The 24,183-nt window shown below is 40.0% G+C and overlaps 1 long non-coding RNA gene across 2 annotated transcripts in view; it reads right to left on the reverse strand.

The window, feature by feature from the left end:
- Positions 1 to 24,183, reverse strand: part of LOC127068941 (uncharacterized) — a 222,979-nt gene that overhangs the window by 74,507 nt on the left and 124,289 nt on the right. For both annotated transcript variants that reach the window (XR_007783254.1, XR_007783253.1), the window contains exon 5: positions 23,836 to 24,111. This is a non-coding gene — a long non-coding RNA (uncharacterized LOC127068941). The remainder of the gene's footprint in view (positions 1 to 23,835; positions 24,112 to 24,183) is intronic.

The following is a 24,183-nucleotide window of genomic DNA, read 5'->3' on the forward strand; positions in this document are numbered from 1 at the left end:
GTTACGTACGTTCTCTCTTTCTCTCTCTCTCTCTCTCTCTCTCTCTCTCTCTCTCTCTCTCTTTCTTTATGTTCGACGTTCTGTATGGAAATATAATATTCCTTATCGACGACACGACTTTGCACAAGTTCCATCGCTAACAAGTCGAGCTACTTAGAAGAAACACGTCGCCTTTGGATGTCACGCAAAATGCTTCGTCACGGCTCGACAACGGTTAAAGCGTGCGAATGCAAATGCGCGATCAAAGTGTGTACACGCTTCGAACCCTCTTCTACTTCTACCTCTACTACTTCTACTACTTCTTCTTCTTCTACTTCTTCTTGTTTTTCTTCTTCTTCTTCCTTTATCTTCTTCTCTACTTCTTAACGACTACACACGCTCGATGCTTTCTATACTAACGAGAAATGAAACGATTAGTTACGACGATGATATTTCATGTAGGTACATCTTACATCTCGTACGTAACTAGATCGAGAACTAATTCACCTAATAAAAATTATATCGATCGATTTTTCTTTTCTTTTCTTTCCTCTTCTTTTTTTTCTCCTCACGAGCTTGACAAGATTATCCAAGAATATTTTGTTATAATCTATAAATGATTTATAATAAGAAATTATTGATTTGTTTTCGAAAAGAACCATTTAGAATTTCCCGTTAAGAAAACTCAATAATTTATTTATTACTTTCTAAGAATGTTATATGTGAGTACAAACGTTCGAATAGGAAGCCTTTTAGATTCTATTCGCGTTCAACTTACGACTACTCCTTTATATTCTCTTTCTCTTTTTCTCTCTTTCTCTCTCTGTTGAAACGATAAATCAGAACGATCTGGCAAATGTTCTCGTATTGGACGAGGGTGTACGTACACTTGGCCGATACATCGGTCAAGCTGTTTCATATAAATCGATTTCGATCGTCGCTCGAAAGGGAACTCGTAAGTCGTGGCGCACGGCCAGCGACGATACGAATCAGCCGCGATGTAATATTTAGCGGATCGACGCTCCCCATATGCCGCCACTCACGTACTTGGATATACACATATACGATATATGTGTATACATATATATATATATATGTATATGTATGTATGTATGAACGCGGTGAATCGTTTATAGTGGAAGAGAAAGGAAGAGAGGAAGAAATAAAGAGAGAGAGAGAGAGAGAGAGAGAGAGAGAGTTGGCACGATGCCCGAGAAATTTCTGAATTCTTCATGGATCATCCGAGAAAATTTGTTGATTCGATTATTATTTATAAATTTTCTTTTTTATGAACAATCGATTAAAACTAGATATTACTTTCTTCTCTTCTTTTCTTTTTTCTTTTTTCTTTTCTTTTTTTTTTTGTATTAAATTACTTCTAAAGTTTAGATGATCTTAAGCTGAAGTTTTAATTTAGCGTTCTTGAAGTTGTTGGAAAGATTTGCATTAATCAAACATGATGTTAAAACAAATTATTTAACGATATGTTCCATTTTAATCGGACACGCTCTTAAAACGAATCATTTAATAATAATGTAATCGACTTCTATGCGATTAGTTTCTCGATATAAGTCGGAAAAGAAAAAAAGAAAAAGAAGGAAAACTAATGATCTACGATGTATATTACAGGAAGTAATACTGCGAAATCGCATAAATTTCAACGTCATTATGCTATGATTAAAACGATTTAAATAATCGCATCAATCGAGCACTGTCTTAAAACAAATCATTTAATAACAATATGATCAATTCCTAAGTGATTAGTTTCTCGATACAAGAATAAAGAAGAAAGAAAAAAAAAAGAGAGAAAGAAAGAAGAATACTAATCTATGACGTATACTACATCTAATACTACAAATCGCATAAATTTCAACGTCGTACGGAATGATCAAGACGATTTAAATAATCGCATTAATCGAACAAGATCTTCAAATAAATCATTCAACAAAAATGTGATCGATTCCTTAATGAGTTTCACAGTACAAAAATAACAAAAGAAAATAGTGATCAACGACTTGCAATAAAATTAAATACTACAGTTTACAATATTACGCGCGACGATTAAAACGAATCACTTAAGAATAATCCGATCGAGCTCTCTTAAATGCTTGCTTTCTCGGTACGATGATAAAAAAAAAAAAAAAAGGAAAAGAAAAACAGAAAAACAAAGAACAGAAATAAGAATAAAAAGGAGAAGAAAAAAGAAGAAGAAAAGAAAAAAAAAATGATCTACGTATATACTATAACTAAATACTACAAATCCCATAAGTTTCAACGTTATAAGCAATGATCGGTCGCACGTGGTTGCGCCGGCAAACGTAGCTCGCAATTTATTAGGCGATAAAGAAGGTTCGCACGAAGGAGAGAGCGGCATGCGTTCAGATAAAAGATGCACCTAAAGAGAGGCGGCGGCGGCGGCGTCGGGTCTTCTGACATTGCTCCTTGGAACTTTCCTTGTTCTCTTCCTCCTGTTCGACGTCGTGTCGTTGTCGTTGTCGTGCCGTTGTCGTCATCGTCGTCGTCGGCATCGAACACGATCGATAATCGAAACCGGAAAAGAAGGTATAGCGATCGCCGCCGCCACGATCGCGTCAGATCGAGACCGCCGCAATAGTAACGTTGCCAAGAAAAACTAGTAGCGGTTCCATAGATCTCTCTTTCTCTTTCTCTCGCACACTCTCTTTTCTTTTTTCTTTTATTTATCCTTAACTCTTTCTTTCTTCTCTTTTCTCCGTCTATCCTTGCCGCCAACTTATCCTCCTACCATCGTGATAACAATCGGCTTTCTTTACGTATCTTTGTATTTTTCATCTCACCTCCGAAGGATCTCATTGAATTTCTCTTTCTCTCTCTCTTTCTGTCTTTCTCTTTACCTATCTATCTATCTTCTATCAGGTCTCTATCTATTCTTTTTCTTTTTTCTTCTCCTTTTTTTCTATTCCTTTCAAATCTTATATAAATTCATCCAGTCTCTCTCTCTCTCTCTCTCTCTCTCTCTCTCTCTCTTTATATCTGTTCTTTCTTTCTTCAACTTAACATTACTTTTCATTCATATCGAATTATCTTGTCGCAAGATCTTATCCTCGAGATCGGGCATTTTAATTGTTGCAATTAAAAAATAAGAAAAGAGAGAAAGAGAGAGAGAGAGAGAATGAACAAAATGAGAAAAGAAAAGGAAAGGAGCGGAGCAAAAAGGAAAGCAAGAAAAGGATAAAGAAAAAGACAAAAAAATAGAGAAATAAACAAACGAAAAGGAAAGGAAAGGGAGAGAGGGAGAAAAAAAAAGAACAAAACGATATTCCACCCCGTTGGGTCTATTCGTTCGCTTCTTTCTCTTCCTCGCTCCATCCTCCTCTATCCTTCTTCTTCTCTTTTCTCTGTTCTTCGTTCCACCGACTAATAAGCCGCTGCCTCTGGACATTAAAGCTCGTATTACACGCCGGTCCCGTCGGTAATTGGACGCGCGTTGCCAGCCAGTGAGACGGTATAAGTACCGACAGCAAGCCGACGCAGGTCCTTCTTTTTCTATCTTTCTCTTTCTCTTTCTCTTTCTCTTTCTCTTTCTCTCTTTCTCTTGGTTGCACTCAGAGCAGAATACCTATACTATACAACACGCGTGCACACTACTTCCTCCGGCTGACGCGTTTCCATCGCGGCGACGAAAAGCGAATCGAGAGTGCGAGACCGTTCGCGCCGACAAAGCATGTCCTCCCTCCGTTTCAACGCTTCGAGACTAACGGATGTTATATGAGGGATTTCTTAGGTACTGGGAGGGGATAAGAAAGGGACAGGGAAAAGCAGGTGCCGAGGAGTTGACGCGACCTATGAACTTAGCTTTCCTATTGATCGATCTTTTTTTTCTTTCTCTTTTTTTTTTGTTCCTTTTCTTTTGTCTTGAGAGAGATGAAAAAAGAAAAAAACAAAAATATTTCGTCTTGTTAATACTCGATCAATATCTTTCTTCGTCTTTGTACACTTCGATGATTTTGTTATTATGCGCTCGATCAAAAAAAAAATGTTCGTATTTTTTATTATTTCTCGCCAGGTGAAATTATCGGCTGCTCGTCGAGTTTTCAATTTTTGCTTTTGTTTTGTTCATCTATGCGATATAAGAAATATTTCTGTTTTTAAATGAAAAAAAAAAAAATAAATAAATACAAATAAATAGAATAAAATAAAAACGCGAGAGACTTTTTTGCGAATAAATATATCGTATCTAATACACGTCGGTATTAATTAGCCATCATTGAAACTCATCTCATAAAAAAATTTAATTCCACGTATTTCAGTGATTAAATACCTATCACATATTATTTTTTAAGAGTCATTTCTTCGTCGACTTTCTTTTTCCGACCACGGTTTCATTCGCGTTTCTCGATACGTCAAATGATAAGAGGAAAGTCACAACGTATAGCTCGCGAAATATCGCGAGTATAAAATTAAAACGCTCTCGTGTTTATGGTAACGCGAGAAGTATACGTTCGATCTACGAAAGGCGCCGTGATCTCTCTCTCTCTCTCTCTCTCTCTCTCTCTCTCTCTCTGTTTCTTATATATGTATACATGTGTGTATGTAAAAAGGTAGATTTATACATATATACGAAAAACGATCGTTCGACCGTATCTCACGAGCTCAATCAACGCGAGATACAACGCCGAAATTGCGTTCATAATTGAGACGTTAAGATCGTATCGTTTTAGGGAGAGCTCACACGGTGGGAAGGCTAAAGCGAGAGAAATCGTAAGTTTTTCCGTCGGTCTTGCTTTTCGATCGAAATCTACGCCGATAAAGAAGCGCGAAAAGTCATGAAACTCGACTCGACTCGGATCACTTTCGAGATATTTCATGATCCACATCGGGACGATCAAGAGGAGAAGATATGATTTCATAAGATTCATCCTTCAAACGTATGGCGAAACGGTAGTGAAACTCGAAGAGAGAATTTCTTTCTTCTTTCTTTTTTCTTTGTTTTCTTTTTCCTCTTACTCTCCCTTCCACCTACACCACCTACTCCGTCCCGTTCTGTTTATTCTTAAATGACCGTAATATATAATCAGCTGATAGTAAATTTCTGGATGGGAAGGTTTCGCAAATGAACGATGGTAACGAACGTGTTAATGGTATAATTTCGCTATTAATCTTAGGTGCTTTAGCACGGGAAACGATATCGGTAGCTTACTTTAAACGTGTGCGTGCACTTTAGGGTTCGATTCGAACAACGAACGATGGACGAAAAGGGATACGAAGAGTATACGAAGATGCTTTTGGATGTAGCATCCTCCTACATCCAGCACGAGGTCTTTCGTGCTCGAGCTCACCCTAATTATACTCGATTCGGTCGCGATTTAGAGCCGTTATTCCCTCATCAATTTCGGTCTTATCCGAATCGTGGAGTCGAGTGCACCACCATCGTCATCACCACCACTAACACTAACGCTATCACCAATACCGACACGACTACACTAATACCGGCAATGTCGTCGCTACTAACACCATAACCAGAAGAGAAGAACTTTAAGATCCATCAGGCGACTTTCGGATTTTACGATCGCTCGTTCCAATATCGCACGACTACGACGGATAAATAATTCGATTTCGAAAGCAACCGTCGACGAAGGCGACAAGGTGGATGCTTCTTTCGGACGTTTTAACGCTCTACGTCTCGTATTTTCCGTAAGCATCCGAGATAACGAAAATGTCCATCCACTTCTCGGTTAAATAATGCGTGTTCCGAGTTAGTACGTGAGGATGTTCTTCAACGAGCTCGATCGAAAGTAGTAGATATTACGGGATACGTAAAAAAAAAGAAAAGAGAAAAAAAAGGAAACCGAGAGTAAACATAATCGTTTAGAGATAATTGATTAATTACGACCATTCATTCTTCTACGATATAATTAATACGAAGTAAAATGCGTAGATACGTTATTTAAATTTTTTCTCCCATTTTTATCATCGCTTAAAACGAAATAAAAGAGGATTGTACGGATATCCTGTTTTTTTTTGGGGAGGGGGGATGGTGGGAATCTTTCTTCTCTTCTTTTTTTTCGTCGAAGTAACACTAGAAGTCGAATTGAAGAAAAATTTTATAAAGACCACCGAGAACAAATTGCGACAAATATTCGTTGGTAATACGATGGCTACCATGAAGATATTAAGTGTGTACCATATCCTCTATATATATATATATATATATATATATATATATATATATATCCAGCCATTAAGATTTGCGAATCATCCGTCGTTCGTCCGACGTAATTACGTTCGCGATTTCGCTCTCCGTTATGTTGCCATCAATTTCTTCTCTTATCCGAAAAGACTCCCCCTCCCTCCCTCTCTCTCTCTCTCTCTCTCTCTCTCTCTCTCTCTCTCTTTTTCTCCTTAGGTTCCCTCTACCGATTCTGTTTAAAATGCGAAGGCGTTTTAACGCTGCGAGATCAACTCTCCTCTTGCCGAAATTCTCTTCTTCGCGCTACGGTTTTATTTATTTCAACAATAAACTCGACACCTCCGAACGTTCTTGAGCTCGTTCAAAATGAGCTCTTATTGTAAGTACATCTTTCGTACGACGTCAACGCGTGCTTCAACGATGTTCGAGCTAAGTCTTATCTCTACGACCTGCGTTACGTTCCCCTTAACGTTCTCTTATTTTCTTCTTCTTACTTTTTTTTTCTTGTCAATTTTTGTTTTTTTTTTCTTTTCTCCTTTTTCTTTCCCTTTTCCTTTTTTCGTTTTCTTCTTGTCGTTGTTTTCTCTCTTTTTTTTTCTTTCTTTCTTTTTTTTTTTCTTTTATGTAATCTCTGCTGACACCACAAGAGTACGGGAATTTTCTTACGATCTCCGAAATACCATCGATTACGTATAAATGTTCCTGGATATTTATATATGATCGTGTTTGTGAACGTCTACGTGTGTACGTATGTATGTGCGTTCATTACCGATAACGTTACTTATAAATTAAACAGACACACGCATAGAGCGATTAAGATTTTAAAATTAAGATGGATTTTGAAAACAAATCTCTCTTTCTCTCTCTTTCTCTCTCTCCTTCTACGATATGGCTGAACGCGTTTCAAAATCGAGAGAACATTAATGCTAACGAATAGGTCGTTCCTTTCGTAAAGTAGATTCTTCGTTTTAATGGGTAGGACTATCATCGAGGTCTTTCTTTTTTTCTTCTTTTTTTCTTTTTTTTTTTTGTTGAACGATACGAAATAAAGTACACTCTATCGTCGATTTCGCAAACGAGATTCCGTCGGAGCCTTGCATCCCGGTGAGTTCGAGTTTCTCGTGGAATTCCAGCATCCCGAATAACTCCGTTTATGCATCCGAATCGTTGTACGGTTGCCCGATATCGCGAGATCGAGATCGTTGGATCGCGAATCGTGAACCTAGCTGGTCGTTAAAGTGCTAACCATAAAGATCCATAGGGCTGAGGGATCTTTCGAAAAGCGCAACGTGGCGAACATTCGACGATATCGATCGACATCGAAAGTAAAGAACTTTCGTTTATCCTATTTTATTTTTACTTTTTCTTTTTTTCAATAGGACGTAGCACAAAGTACAAGTATTACAATAATCATTAGATATTATTAAATAGTATTACGTTTCACGTTAATATTAACTATTACGATGATCGATATCGTCCTAACGAATTATTATCGTTATCGAACGTTGTTGCGAATCGTACGATTATATCGACGATATTACGTATGAATTTTCTACGATGAAAATTCGAGAAACAATTTGAGAATCACTGCTAGTCCGAGAACGATCTCAGGAAAGTTACAAAATTATACGGATAGGGAGCTCTATGTCGGAATCGCCATTAGTTATCCGAACGTTTCGAGAGTCCCGATGTCCTCATTTACGACTCTCTGTTAATTTCGTGGAAAAGGTTCCACGAGAGCGATGGTACGTGTACGCGGCCCCGGACCCGAAAAGATAACCACCTTGCGCAAGTCAAATGGCCGTTCTGATCCGGATGAAGGAAGGAGGAAAGGGAACGGATCGAAATAGAATTCCAACGACTTCGTCGCTCGCTTTTATTGCTTTCCTTTTTTCGAGGAGCTCTCTCTACAAAAAAAAAGGAAAAGAAAAAAGAGAAAAAAAAAAAGAAAAGAAAAAAAAAACGTGAGAAGAACGTGAACGACTTTTCGATCGAATTAAAGAAATCGAAATTATGACTATTATCTATCCACTGTAATAAATAAATTTCGATTCTCGAGATCTCATTTTTTTTCGTCTTTCTATTTTTATTTCTATGACTACTTCTGATTCGTTTCGATCAATATAATTAAGCCAGGATATCATCCAAATAAGGAAATAGGGGAAGGAAGGAAGAAGAGCAATTTAAAAATGTGAGAGGTGTGGTTCAGGGTGGAACACCAAAAGTTTTGTCGATTATTTGGAGAAAAAGGGCGTACCATGCGGATGGAACACACCACCAATCGAATCGGTAACGAACGATTCGAGATACGGTCGAGGATGTTACGTAGGACCACACAAGAGGCGTCCGCGCTATCCTCGAGCGGGTCTCAGCAGGTAATGTTTCTTTTAAGTGCGAACACAAATTGTAACTGAGACGATGGGGCCTCTCTTGCATCCCCCTCCGAGTATTCCCTTCCTCCTCCTCCTCCTCCCCACCTCTCTCTCTCTCTCCTTCTTCTTCTCCTTCTCCTTCTCTTCATCCACCACTACCACCTTTTACTCTTCTCTCCTAACCTCCCCCGCTCCCCTTCTTTCAAACCAGGCCCCAACATCGCGAGAGAGAAAATATCTGGCATATCCGATTTCAAAAGCTGTACGTTTGAATCCACGATTATACGAGAGAGACCCAAGAGGAGTCGAGCAGATCGCGACCCCGAGACCGAACGAGCACGAGACGTTTCCTCCCTCGTCTTGTCTTTATCGAAAGAGACAGAGACGGACTCATCGAGAGAAAGAGAGACAAAAACACAGAGAAGACACTCATCGAGTTCTTAATAATCCAAAAAAAATATGTTCATTTATGAATCATTGATATTTCTATCAGACATGATTGCAAATCGATTTTTATCGTAATATGAGAGAGTGGGAAAGAAAAGAAAAGAAAAGAAAAGAAAGAAAATAAGAATGAGGATATATCCGCGAAAGAGATATTACGTAACAAATAGTTCACTGAGAACACACGAGGCTACTTACATTTGTCAATAGTAGTTACGAGTTTGAACAGGATCAAGTTGAATTCAGTATAGATCGGTTGAAATGGAATTTAACGTTCTATGTCGGTGAACCTGTTTCCACGTGTGACAAACATACCTTGACACGAGCACGACGACAAAGACGACGATTACGACTACAAGGAGAAAGAGGAGGAGGAGGAGAAGGAGGAGGAGGAGGATAGCGAGTCCAAGAGTGAGAATTCAAGGAAAGTACGAGGGACTGGGGTATGGGGTAAGCGGGTGGGCTAGAGGTTGGGTGTTAGAGAAAAAAAGCAGTTTTTCCCATAGCAGGCGGCATGCGACGTGGATTATCTGGCACGAAGAGTTTCGTTCGCGAGTCTTGGGCGTGCCATGGACACTGCCGTAATACCATGTCGCGTGTCGTAACATAAGTAATCGCTGTGAAAAATCCGAAAATACGAAATAGGAAATGATTTTATTATGCTTGGAATTCTTGAAGAAAAAAAAGAAAAAAAAAAAGACTGTTATCGATCATTCTTCCGACATTCTTTTTATCGAGCTAAATCGGGATTATCTGCACAACTGAGAAGTTTGATTATCGAAATTATTAAAGAAAAAAAAACAAGAAAAAAAAAGAATTATAACAGTTGCCGATTTATGAAATTTTATTAAAATCTTCGTCGGTGATTCGTTGCTATTTTCGTATAATGTCGATAGAGGAATGAAAATACCACGAACTATAGAGAGAGAGAGAGAAAGAGAAAGAGAAAGAAAAGAACGACATCGTCCTCGATACGGTTTCCGAATAATCTCAGCAATTGATCGGCCAGCGCGTTAAATCGTGCGTTTTAATGCTACGCCGAGCAAGAGAGCACGGCGTCGGCCGGTTTAATAATTTAAATCGTCGGTACGAGAGGCCTCTTCCACATTTTACGGTAATGGCTCGCGTTAAATTATCGCGCTTCGAGAAATGAATTTTCTGAAACCGATTGGATTTTAAAGTATCTCTACATAGAGGTATACGTAAACATATATACCTATATACATTCGTACACACGCACATATGTGTGTGTGCGCGCGCGCGCGCGCGTGTGTGTATATATATATTACACGTTAACATAAAATAATTTTATTGAACTAACAAAACTCGTTCGTCTGCGATACTCAAAACGTAGGAAGAATTTTTATTCTATTTTCTTTAATAATAAGATTCGCGTATTTCAAAGATACGCGTTAATGTAAAATATCTTTTCTTTTTATTATTATTATTATTATTATTATTATTCAAACTACGAAAAATCTTTGGCGATCATTTCTCAAAATGTACCAAGAATTTCTAAATTCCTATTTGTCCTAATAAAAATTTAAAATATTTCGAAAGGAAAGACACGACATCAACGTTACCTCTCTCTTTCAATCTCTCTCTTTCTCTCGTTATTATATCTCGAAATAACTATAAGTTGATCATTGGGAATCAGTTTGGTAATGAAAACGATCGAAAACAAACGTAGCTTTACGACTTGGGTGTACTACGTATCATCGCTTATCGAAGGAAGATCACTCTTCTCTGAAGGCACGCGAGAATAGCTTCGATATACATACTATGTATGCATATATACATATATATACACATATTTACATAGAGAAGAGAGCTGAGGCTTTTAATCGTGCGTCTTACGCGGACCACACCGAAGTCGGTGCACCTCGAAGGATATCATCGAGGCCGCGTTATCGCGACCTATTAGATACGCTTGTCGTCTTACGACCTGTCGTAACTAAGCTCACTATGTCGCTTTACCAGTTCTCGCCTTGGCCAGAACGAGTGAGTGGTCGAGAAGGAACGAACGAATGAAGGAGAATGAGAGAGACGGACAGAGAAAGAAAGAAAGAAAGAGAGAGAGAGAGAGAGAGAGAAGACCGGCCCTCGTTCGGGGTCAAAGGTCAGTTGCTCTCTAACGCGCAGGACTACCGCAAGCCATAGTCCTACCACCAAGAATGTATCTGCTCTTCGTCGTCAGGTGTCCTTGACCGTTCCTGACGATCGAAAGATCAACGTCGATGTTAGAGAAACAGAAAAAGAGAAAGAGAAAAAGAGAGAGAGAAAGAGAGAGAGAGAGAGAGAGGGAGATGGATAGAAATAGAGAAGGAAGAAAAAGATCGCGATAATTAATCGGCGATAAGCGCAGGTGCGCCGACGTTGTAAAACCCGGTGATCTACGGGCCAGGAAGGACTTCTTCTTCTTCTTCTTCTTCTCCTTCTTCTTCTTCTTCTTCTCCTTCTTCTTCTTCTTCTTCTTCTTCTTCTTCTGGTGCTTCCAGCACCTTGACTTTCTTGCATCTGTCGGCTGCTGGAGATTCTTTGACTTTACCGCTATGCAACTTTTGTAGAAATCGGACTGCGTGAGATAACGCCTCGACTCGAGCCATTGCGTGATGAGTAAATATACCAAGGAAAAAGGATCAAGGTATTCATTGCCGTTCGTTCGGTTTTTGCAAGTGAGGAGGTGGATGAGGGAGGGGGTTGTGGGAAAAAAGAAGAAGAAGAAGAAGAAGAAGAACAGGAAGAAGGAGAAGAAGAATAAAAAGGAAATAAAGGGAAAGAAGAAAAAACGAAAATGGTATAAATGAAAGAAAGAAAGAAAGAAAGAAGAGATCTATCCTGTTTTTGACTTCGTTAAGAATTTGTCTCGTTCAGGTTGATACGTACAGAGTATATATATATATACGCATATACACATACACACACACACAGGTATCATTAAGAATGATTCCTCGTGATGGTCGCTAAGGTAAAGGCCGAACCAACGACGATTACCCGGTCCGACATTTTCGATCTCCCGCTTGGAAAGTCGTTCCCTTCTGAGATACGGCTTCTTAAGAGCTCGGCCCGCTTTAAGGGGCGCAGGTGTGGCAAGGATTTGAATTCGACTTTTAACTGCCAGAGATTACTGACAGTTACAGATATTCGCCCATTGTGCGTGTGAATCGTTCGAGAAAGATAGAAAGACAGAAAGAGAGAGGGAAAGAGAGAGAGAGAGAGAGAGAGAGAGAGAGAGAGAGAGAGAGAGAGACAGACGGACAGAGAAAGACAGAGAAACGGAGAAAGAGCACACACAACAGGTACACGAGGAACGGCCGTTATCGCATGCGCGCACACGTGCACGCATACGGGGCGAGAGTGCGCATTGTAAAAAAGATGAGACAACCGGTTGTGCTATGCGCACGGGATCATAGAGCCCCACTCTCGAAAGCGACCTCTTCGTGCTCCTCGCCGCACCGCGGGAAGATGACATCGAGGTTCTCAACTTATGAAAGATAGTTTTCTGAAATCAACGACGATCCTTGTTCCTTCTTTACCGAGAAGAATGATATCTATATTATATCGTCGTGTGAGAAATCGAACGATAATCGCGACCTTACTTTTTTCTCTTTCTTTCTTAATCGATGTTAAAAATATCCGTTGTTAAAATAGGCGAATCGATGAAAGGAATAATAGGTGGGACGAATATCGATTTACTGTTAATCTTCGAATAAACGATATATCTACATAAATTAATAATTGGACAATGAAAACTGTTAACTAACGGTTATTCGCCTCCATTCCTATTGTTTTCATAGTACAATCACATAAAACCGATCACCTATGCAATAACGATCGTCCTCCTTCGATCGCGATCAATAGGATAATTTATACTTTGCACGTAATATCTCTCTCTCTCTCTCTCTCTCTCTCTCTCTCTCTCTCTTCTTTACTCTCTCCTATATAAGAGATATTTCATAGTTTGCCACTACCAATGCATACCACGAATACCGCGTTACTTTAATCGATCCCGCTTCCAAACGTCCGGCTTCGATTAAAGATGCGCTCGAATCCTTAAACAGCATCTACATAAATCTCATTAGCGCGTTCTAACGCGTCAACTCTCGACTTAACGAACGTTGATTTTTTTACTTGCTTTCTTTTCTTTTTTTTTTATTTATTTATTCAAAGTTATCGAGATATATCGATAGGATCTTAATCCAATTCGTCGCCTACGATATGTACGATATATCGAACGAACAAATCTAAGCGAAGAAAGAAACGAACGAAATAAAAAAAAAGGACAAAAATAATCAGAGAAAGTAAAGAAAAAAAAAAGAAAAAAAAAAAAAAGATCTGAACCGAAGAAGATTGCGATTGTTCTATTTAAAACGTATCATTCGCACAAACATTTCTATCGTATAAAGTAAATTCCTCCTGTGTAAAAGTAACACACGTTTGACGATCTATGTATATAAGCTATGTATATAAGCATTTAATATCACCATTAAAGTACTCAAATCTTAAAATGGAAGAGAACGAAGCATAGAAAGAGAAAGAGAAAAAGATACATAGACAGGCATAGAGAGACAGAGAGAGAAGGAGAAAGAGAAGGAACGAGAAAAAAGCGTTCCGCGTGCGTCTCGAAGACGGTAACATCCCCGCGAACAGAAAGGCTCCGGCCAAGCAGAATCGTCGACAAGGTCCCCTCTGACCCGACGGCGATGGCAAACGATCGGCGCGCAAGAAGCGGAGTCTGAGTTATGGGCCGGTCGCGAGGGCTGTCTATCTTTCTCTCTCTCTCTCTCTCTCATTCTCTGTCTTTCTCTGTCTTTCTCGTGTCCCTTTCCCTCTGTCTCTTTCGCTCGTTCGCATAATCTCCTTCCGGCCGGTTCACCGAAAGGCACCACCGCTATCTCGATACACAGGGAAAGCCTCTCGAGACGACGACCAAGAAGAGAGACGACGAGGAAGCAAAACGTGGCAGAGTCCGTTCGATATCGTTTACTATGACCGACCGCTTCCGAGCATCCCATATAACCGTATCGATCTATAGATCTATCTATCTATCTATCTATCTATCTATCTATCGATCGATCGATCGATAGCTCGCACGCGATGCGTCCAATCGGTTTACTCCTTTAAACGGACACGGTCTCATCCGCTTTTATCATATCTCTTTATTTGCGATCTCTATGTTTGCAAATATTTCTGCCCTGCTTCTACTTCTTTTTTTTTTTTTACCTTTTCCTTTTTCTCCTTTTGCAATGAAACGTTAAATATACATACGTGTAAACGTCGGAGTTAATGTTTACTGTATAAGGTTCGTATGTTCATTCGTCTATCTATCTTGTTTATTTATCTATATGTATCCATCTCTTTCTATTATGTGCTCCTTTTTTTTTACAACAGCTTTCTTTTTCTTAGATATTTCCTTTCTTTCTTTGATCAACTCTCGCCCCCGTTCCAACAACCACGAGATCTCTCTCTCTCTCTCTCTCTCTCTCTCTCTCTCTCTCTCTCTCTTTTCTTTAGAGTCTCGCGACTCTTTCTATCTATCTCTCTTTCACGAGGTACCGCCGTTTACATTAATGTATGAGGGCAATCGTAAAGGCCCGATGTGTACATACGTCTCGATCGAGGTCTTAGGAGAGCAGCAGAGATTTTCTCGTAGGACGAGGACAAAAAAGTCGCGACATGCCGCAACGACGTGTACCCGATCTAATGCACTCGCCTATCCGTCGGTCCGTCCGTCCATCCGTCCATCCGTTCGTCCGTCCGTCCGTCCATCCGTCCGTCTGTTGGTCCGTCGGTCCGTTGGTCCGTCGATCCGTTCTTTCGTACGTACTGTTGTCGACCGATCGACCGGTCGATCGAGCCAGGGTGCTGAGTCCAGATGAAGAAGACCTAGGGTAGGTCGAGGGGTAGAGGGTGGGAACGGTCTTCACCGATGCACCGTATCTCCGACTAACATTATAATGTGAAATCGTGACGGCCGAGCTCGACTCTGTTGCATTCGTTGATTGTCCCTTTCATTATGCTGATCGACCTTTCGTCGATTTAATGCAATTAACATATACACATATACAATGCGCCACTCGGACAGAAGAGTCTCTCTCTCTCTCTCTCTCTCTCTCTCTCTCTCTTTTTCTATCTCTTTCTCTCTCTTTCTGGAGAAATATCTCGAGATATATTCCGTAAGAGAAATAATTCAAATCGAGAAGGATGGCTATCTCGATAATTTCATTATTATTAAAACGAGATAATTGTATATTATATAATTATGTGCATTCTTCAAATAACTCTCCGATTAATTTTACGATATATAGAATATATTTAATACACACATATATTGCATATACAATATATACAATATACATCTATATATGTATATATATATATACAAAGCAAATAGGAATATTCCGAATAAATACACCTAATATTAATCAAAATTTGTAAAAATAATAAAACGATGATTTTACAATCCCCAACTAATTTTCCGTTACTCGTTCGTCTATATATTTTTCACTATGTATTTTCTGTATCCAACTCGCATGGTAGGTTACATACGTGTACCGAGTATGCTGTCAGGAACTCAACGAAGGAAGAAGGAGCAAGGTGGAGGAGAAGAAGGAGAGAGAGAAAGAAAGAGAGAGAGAGAGAGAGAAAGAAGGAGAAGGAGAAGGAGGAGAAGAAGATGAAGAAGGGAGAGAAGGAGGGCCGGTGAAGAAGAGGTCGACCGAGAGGTCGCTCGGTAAATTGGTCGCGCGGTGGCGTTACCGTTGATCTACGGCAAGAGACGCGATAGTTATGGAAAGGTTACGGCGTTCTGCGGAACGTTCGATAAAACGTCCTCTTCGTCGTCCTCGTCTCGACTTTACTCGTAGAAACGAGCTGTCCTCGGATGGTGCGCGGGGAGCGAATCGTAAATCGCGGAATCGCAACCGCGAACATTGCCAAAGAAGAAAAATCGCGTGCACGCGCGACGAACTGATCTTCCGTGTTCGATCTTTCTCTTTTTGTCTGTTTTTCTCTCATTCTGTCTTTCTCTGACTCTTTCTTACTCTCTCTTTCTATCTCCTTCCTTCTTAGAATCGTTACAAGAAGTTTCATTTTCTAATTTTTCTATCTCGTATGGTTAATAAGAAATTGTTTCTACATAAAAATTACGTATATGTATATATATATATATATATATATATATATATATATATATATATGTGAATGTAAATATTTACACACGCGATTCGATATCAAAATTTTTTTATAGAGTGGGTGAGAGGTAAGCGTGCGATATGAGATAGACAAGGGGTAGGGTGGTGGGTCACGGTAACGATAATATTTTTGATCGATCGAGGCCGATCTGAGAGAACGGAAAGCGGAGCAAATGCATGGCCGAGCAGAACGGTTTATACAGCCGTGAAGAGTATCGAACGCGTTTATTAACGTAATTTATCCGACTCGACGACAGGGACGTACGAGGGAAAGCGAGGAGAACTCGATGCCTTTCCCTCTCTCTCTCTCTCTCTCTCTCTCTCTCTTTTTCTTTCTTGCTCTCTCGATTATATCACGAAAGGACGGCCTGCACCCACCTCGTTACGATTCTCGATCGGTCCAGCGGCGGAGGCTGGCTGGGTTGGTTGGTTGGTTGCTTGCTTGCTTGCTCGCTCGCTCGCTCACTTGCTCGCTCGGTTGGTTGGTTGGTTGCTGGCAGCCACCCGAAGAAAGCATTCCTGGCCGAGCATCCGAGGTCGTTTTAATCTGCCGCGTCGAGAGCTCGACTTTCTGCTACACCCACGCCCGTGTCATCGATATATCACGCTCTTCTTCCTCCTTATTCTCTATCACGCCGAAAGTTACTCCGTGCGACGAATTTGGCCTCGAAGACGACGTTCGTTCGGAAGAAGAAGGAGCAAAGAAGCGAAGAAGAAGAAGAAGAATAATAATAAAAGAAAGATGCTCGACCGTTTCTTTGCCTTTTTTGGCTTCGAAAAGAATAAGACGAGGAGGTACTTGTGCATCCTCATCCAGAAAGAAATTTCACCGTGTTCGAGATACATTACGTAGACATACATACATACGTACATACATACATACATACATACATACATACATACATACATATATATATGTATAAATATAGGATATGTACATATACCTGCTACTCCTTTTGCGTTCTATAATCAGATCGATCGATCGATCGATTTATTGAATCGGTAAAAGATCGGTAGAGATCTATTTTTGTCCCGATAAATGTAGTATTCATATATCTTTTAAGTAAAGGTATGCAGGAGAACGCGTAATCTGGCGAGTACGACAGGTCGATTGGCACTCGCGTGGGAGTCGACACGGTTTCTCGATGTATGTCGAGCAACCGTTTCCACGATGAATCGTGTCTCGAGCGGCACGCGAGTGTCGCCGCGAATAAGCCATGCGAAACGAATGTTGACTTCTCTTTCTATCTCCTTGTCTATCTTTTTCTCTTCTCTCTATTCCTCTCTCTCTCTCTCTCTCTCTCTCTCTCTCTCTCTCTCTCTCTCTTCGTAGCTGCTTGTCGCGTTATTAATGGATGCGAACGTGCGTTACGATTCGTTGTCCAGCAAGAAATCTTTCGTCCTTCTCCCGTTCAAAGACGATGAACGTTTGTAAGTGTAATTGCCTTCGGGGCAAGATGGAGCACTTTGCTTCGAGAGAATATGTAATGAGTAGCATGGGGATAGTATTGTGATAATAGTTACTTTGTTATTATAATAGGCAACGCGTTCTAATGATGAATACGAAAGTGATCACGTTTGAATCTCGATTGTTCGAATATAAATGCATCGATATTTTTTTCTTCTTTTCTTTCCTTTTCTCTTTCTTTTTTTTTTTGTCTTTTTTTATTTACTTATTTTTTTTTTCTTATGAAACACGTGTAACCATTACTATTAAACTAAAGGAATACTGTTCTTACGACATGAAATTAATGATTGAAGATGAATAAAAAAAAGAAAGAAATAGAAAGATAAAAAATGATATACAAAGGGAGCTCCTTTCGGAAGCTCGTAAAGTGGATCTTCGAAAGAAAAGTAGTTTAAGATCATTGAAGACCTACGCCTATTCCGGATGCGATCGGATCGGGACGCCATTAATAACGACGCACTTACCGATCCCATGGCAGGTGGTAGACCGCATGAAAGTCACGACCTGACATTTGCTTGGGTTGCCCGCGCCCGATCGCGTCTCGAGAGCCGATCGCGATGCGATTTTTCCACGCGCCGTTGCTTGAAGAGCGAGCAAGAGGGCAATTTCAAGTGTAACGGCTATTCACCAACGGCATCAACAACCACCAACACCAACACCATCGTCGTCGTCATCGTCATCGTCATCGTCATCATCATCATCATCATCATCATCACCACCATAACCAACACCATAGTCATCGCTAAGAAGAGAATAGCAACGTAAGCAACGAGCATCCACACGACGACGACGACGACGACGAACCACTTTCTCCGTCTAATCCTAATCGGCCTAAGCACCTTTTTACTTTCAACGATCGACGACCTCCTTCGATTTCCTCAAACCGATCGTATCTAGATTATGTGAATTATATAAGTACCTACGTTGTATTCTCTCTTACTCCCTTTCTTTCTCTCTCCAACATACGAATTATAATAGATACATTGCTTGATCTATTGTCTACGCTTTTGTTATGAAAATCGCGAGAGATCGGTTGCGCAATCGAGTTATTTCAGATCAAAATCGACCAATGATATTTCCTAATAATTTTCGAGAACATTTTCGTATCGATTTCGCGTACGTTATCGTACGTGGTGAATAGACCTACCCTCGATTCTCTCTCTCTCTCTCTCTCTCTCTCTCTCTATCTATCTGTCTATCTATCTAGCTATCTATCTATCTATTTCTCTCCCTCCCTCTATCTATCTTTTTATTTTTCTCTCTTATTCTCTCTTTCGTGAGCGACGTATTAAGGCTAATTCATTTTACACGATCACGCGAATAAGGATTCTAACGAGAACACGGTAAATCCGCGGCTCGAACGTTAGACTCGTTGTTGCGATAACGATATTTCTCTGATAGTAATTACGTTAATATAGAGTTAGTAATAAATGCAAATCGCAGGACGGACCGTCGGTTTCTTATTCGAGCAAGGCGCGAAGCCGGCAGTAATTACCCGTTAGAAAAGAGCGAATATCAAATATAATATGGGACGTATCGGTGCGTTTATTGCTCGGGTTATTATATATCGTATGTTTTATAATATTCGAAGGTGGAAGAAACGCGTCTCTCGATCTCAGTGAGAGACAGACGGAAAGAGAGAGAGAGAGAGAGAGAGAGAGAGAGAATACCATGAGAAAATATATTCGTAGTTAACGCTGAAAGACTTTTACGATCGATCAATTACGATCTCTAAGAGAGTGTATAACCTAATATGAAATGTCCACGATTATTGGATTTACGAAATGAAGATTAATAATAAAACCAAGATGATCGAAACTCATCGAATATTTCAATAATCTCGAGGCAATTGCTTTTTGCCACGGGTATTAACGTCGACGTAATATTCATAAGTTATATGTATTACACTCCAATTTTTATCGTTCTTATAAATTACATCGAGCTCGTTATATACTACCACGTAAGACAGTGTGAGATAGAGATAAAAAGAGAGAGAGAGAGAGAGAGAGAGAGAGAAAGGGAGACACGATCTTATCCTATTAACGACACATAAAAACACTAGGAGAAAGAAAATATTTATGTAGGAATGTGTGGGTGAACGTCTACCATTATTGATAAAAACAAAAAAAAAGGAAGGAAAAAGCAAAAATCGAATTACTCGCCTACGCGCTTACGACACGCGCGAAATGTGAATCAGCCATTACTCCTTTCTTTTTTTTCGACGAAGTCGAATGGATTCGAACGTTCCGAAAGAGAAGATTTCGAACAAAAGGAAAAGGGAAAGTAGAAGAGAAAGAGAGAGAGAGAGAGAGAGAGAGATTTCTTCGTTTCGAGGTTCCCTCGTTTTCTCTAAGATTTTCAGACTAATGGGTCCCAAAAAAATGAAAGAAAGACAAAGAGAGAGAGAGAGAGAGAAAGAAAAAAAAGAGAGGATCGCTCAAACGATCGATCGATCGATGGATCGATCGATGGATCGTTCGTTCGTTTCTCGGAGGATCGAAATCTTCGATAACGTTACGGCTTCACGGCTCGAGATCACGATAATACGATCCGACGTGCACGTCGAATTAATTACCACGTGTTCGCACGGACATTTTTCTTTTTTCTCTTTTTTTTATTCTTTTTTTTTTCTTCTCGTACACGCCTTCCCCCTCTCCAATATCCCAGACCTCATTCTTTTCCTCTTTATTCACCGAGGGCGGCCGAGCGTAGCCCGAAATTATTTTTCGGGGCGTAAGCGTTGCTAGAGTTAATTAATACGCCACGATAATGCGAAAGGAGATAAGGAAGAGGCGCAAAATAACATTACGCTTAACGATCGCGAAGCCTCGCACCGAATTAATTCGATGTTCATTAAAACGTGGACGCCGGGTGAGAGAGCAAGAGAGCAAGAAAGAGGGAGAGAGAGAGAGAGAGAGAGACGAAAGGGAGGGAGAGAGACAGAGAAAGAGAGGAAGACTTATCGCAAAGAAAAATTAAGTGGTATCGATTTTTTTTATCGATACATCGACGATACATCGACGATGTTAGACACATTTTGAGAGAATTAAATATCATTTTTTTAAATATTAATTAAAGAAAAAAAGAAACAATGAAAAGAAGGGAAAAAGTAACTCTCTCCCTCTCTTTCTTTTCTTTTTTTTTTCTATAATCGTGGGTGTTTAAACGTTAGTTCGAAAGGCAAAACAAAAAAAAAGAAAAGAAAAAGAATTTACGAAAGAACGATAATCGATATTTTCAATAGAACGGAAGAGGCCGAGAATGATCATCGAGTGCTCGATCGGATTCGAGTTCGACCTCGTTCGAGAGAAGCCGCGTTACGATCGCGATCTACGCGTTCTCCGTCGAGAAATCGTCGTCGTCGTCCTCCTCCTCCTCCTCCTCCTCCTTTCTTCTTTTTCTTATTCTCCTTCTTCTCCTCCTCCTTCTTCTATCTTCTTCTTCTTTGCCTTCGGATCTATTTGCCAGAAATGGCAACGGGCACGGTAATGTGGAACGTCTGAAAGAGGCCTTTACGTCGCTGCTGACCTTTACGCGTCTCCGTCGCTCCAGAGAGAGGGATGGACCCGCATATCGCCGTTGGAACACGAGATTATCGCGACGATCATCGCCGACGTGCTACGATGCGAATGTTAGAGAGAAGGAGAGAGAGAGAGAGAGAGAGAGGGAGAGAGAGGGAGAGAGAGAGAGAGAACGAGTGCGAGAAAGTGAAGAGAGGAAGAAGGACGAAAGAGAGAATTCGCCGAATTTCCGCGATCGAACGTGTTACACTCTTGGTCTGGCGATTTATTGGTACGATAAATTCAAGAGAATGAGAGAGAGAGAGAGAGAGAGAGAGAGAGAGAGAAAACGAGAGATTTTTAACGATCGTCTCCTCCTTCTTTTCCTCTTCTACCTTATCTCTATCTCTCTTCGTTCGTTCGTTCTTTGCCAGAGTAGTATTATACTTTTCAACTTGGACTTGTGATATTCTCTTTTCTCTCTCTGTTTTTTTCTTTCAATTATTATCCTTGCTGTTATTATTATTATTATTATTATTATTATTATTATTATTATCATTATTATTATTATTATCATCAATATTATTTCCTACGATATATTTAAAACAGTGAAATATTAATATTAATAATAATAATAATAATAATAATAATAATAATAATAATAATAATAATAATAAATATTAGGATAGATACACACTCGTCATCGTGTATTAACATATTTATAAAGAAGGAACAAGTATGGTAGGTAGCCGTTGGAAAGATTCCTTTTTTCCTTTCCTAGCTGTCGAAAAGTCGCGCGTCATCGTAAATAAAGCGCGATCCATTATCGTTCTAAGGCAGCCGTGTAGAAGAAAAACGTTCTCCGCGATGTTCGTCTTGGTCTTGAGTCGTCGTGGGAGGCTCGATAATGATGACGATCCTTCCGCGGACCTTGACTCCTTCTTCTTCTTCTTCTTCTTCTTCTTCTTCTTTTCCTCCTCCTCTTCTTTCTTTTTCTTTCTTCTTCCTTCTTTCTTCTTCTTCTTCTTCTTCTTCTTCTTCTCCTTCTTCTTCTTCTTTTACTAGAAGTCCTCGCCGCGGATTCCCGCGGATTGCGTTGGCAAAGCGAATCGAAGATTTCGCATTAGTTCGAGCGACAGGTTCGCGGCAACGGCAAGAGAGATTGCATCGCACCCACGATTCCAGAGTATAGCCCATTAAGCGGACAGCGAGTATAACGGAAGCACGTCGATCACGGAGACACAACCGATCTTATATACCAACGTTACGTACAGTTACTCGCGAAAGTATTTGGTCGCGAGTCATCGATTAACTCCCTTCTATAACTACTACATTCCTATCTTTTTATACCTCTTATTTTTCTTCTTTCACACGATACACGTTAACTAGTCAGTTACGTACATACGACTATCTACTTTCGACATTGATCGTTTCCCCTTGAAATCTTACTTATCGATCGATTTATTTATTTATTTATTTATTTATTTATTTTTTCGATCTTCCTCTATCGCACGTATCCCCACCATCCGACTCATTTCTATATTCATGTTTACTTATTTATTAAACGATTAATGAATATTTTATCGATCGAACTTTATCGATTAATACGGTATGTTTCTGTACGAATAATGCGAGAATCGTTTCATATGAAACTGCTTCGTACAACAGCGAAGAATTGGAGAAAGAAGAAAAAATAAGGAAAAAGGGGAAAAAGAGAAAAGCAAAAAAAAAAAGAAAAAGAAAAGAAAAAGGAAAAAGAAAAGATGGCAAACGTGAGAGAAAAGAGCTCTCGCAGGAGCCAGGACCCCGGTCTCGTACGGTCCTCCTCTTTAAGAGGCGACCTTAGCTCGACGCTGGACTGCCGGAAGGCCGCTCTCAGGGAGTCTCATCATCGGGAGTTGAGAAATAGACACATTACGGCGCATAACGGCGGCTCGCCGTGGCTCGCATTAGCCGCGTCGAATCGCACCAAAGCGAGGTCCGAGATCGTCTCGCATGCGATATCGTAATCTCTCTCTTTCTCTCTCTTTCTCTCTCTCTCTTTCTCTCTCTCTCTCTCTTTCTTATTCTCTCACTCAGAACTCACCTCAGTATAGTCGTATACTCTTCGGCAAAGCCTTCTATACGAAGACTTCCAACTCGCTTCTTGCAACGTCCGAAGTATAGTCGTAACACGCGTGTACGAGCAACACATGTGTGGCCTTGAAGAAAGGAGAGCCACCTCGCTTGACCCGTGCACCTTAATATCGCTCTGATTGCCTTACGCGAAGAGGGTTCCTGTCTTCTTCGACGATGCAGGTAGCACGGATCACGCGATCGCGATCGAGATCGAGATCTATCTTTTCCTTTCTATTCTTATATATATATATATGTTTGTGCGTGTGAAATGAAATGTAATAAAAAAGAAAGAAAAATAGTATTAAGAATAAAGAAAAAAAAAAAAGATAAGGTACAAGTTTTGATCACTCCGAAAAAACTCAATCTGTAATATACACGTATACGTATATATAGATATATAACGCTTATCTGTGAAATGAAATCACTTCATTTCATTAAAAAAAAAAAAAAAAAATAGTATTAAAAATAAAGAGAGAGAAAGAAAAGAAAAAAAAGGAAGAAAAGATAAGATATAAACTTTCGATCGCTTTGGAAAAGGTTCAATCTTAGGACTCGCGGAAAGATCGATAGTCGTAGTTCAAAAGGAACTCACCGAGTAACACACAGCATCCACCGATGACTAATGGTATCGTCATTAGAACTCTTCGAAACACCTTCCTCTATACGTAGTTCGATCGCTACGTTCGATGGATCCGATGATCGCAGGTGCATCCTCGTGGCCTGGTGAAAGGCCGAGATTGAGGATGATGGCATTGCTCTTCGATGACCATGTGTGTAGAGCGTTCGGACTAACGTTTAGTCACAGAGAACGAGTGGCGACACGAGTTTAACCACTACTTGTAGGTTCCACCTTGTGTTTTTCATTCGTCTGTATGAAGAAAAAAAAAACAAATAAAAAAGTAGAAGAAGAAAAAAAGAATCTTGTAGGTATATAAAAGTG

Source organism: Vespula vulgaris, chromosome 14, assembly GCF_905475345.1.
Source record: "Vespula vulgaris chromosome 14, iyVesVulg1.1, whole genome shotgun sequence".
Classification (NCBI taxonomy): Eukaryota; Metazoa; Arthropoda; class Insecta; order Hymenoptera; family Vespidae; genus Vespula; species Vespula vulgaris.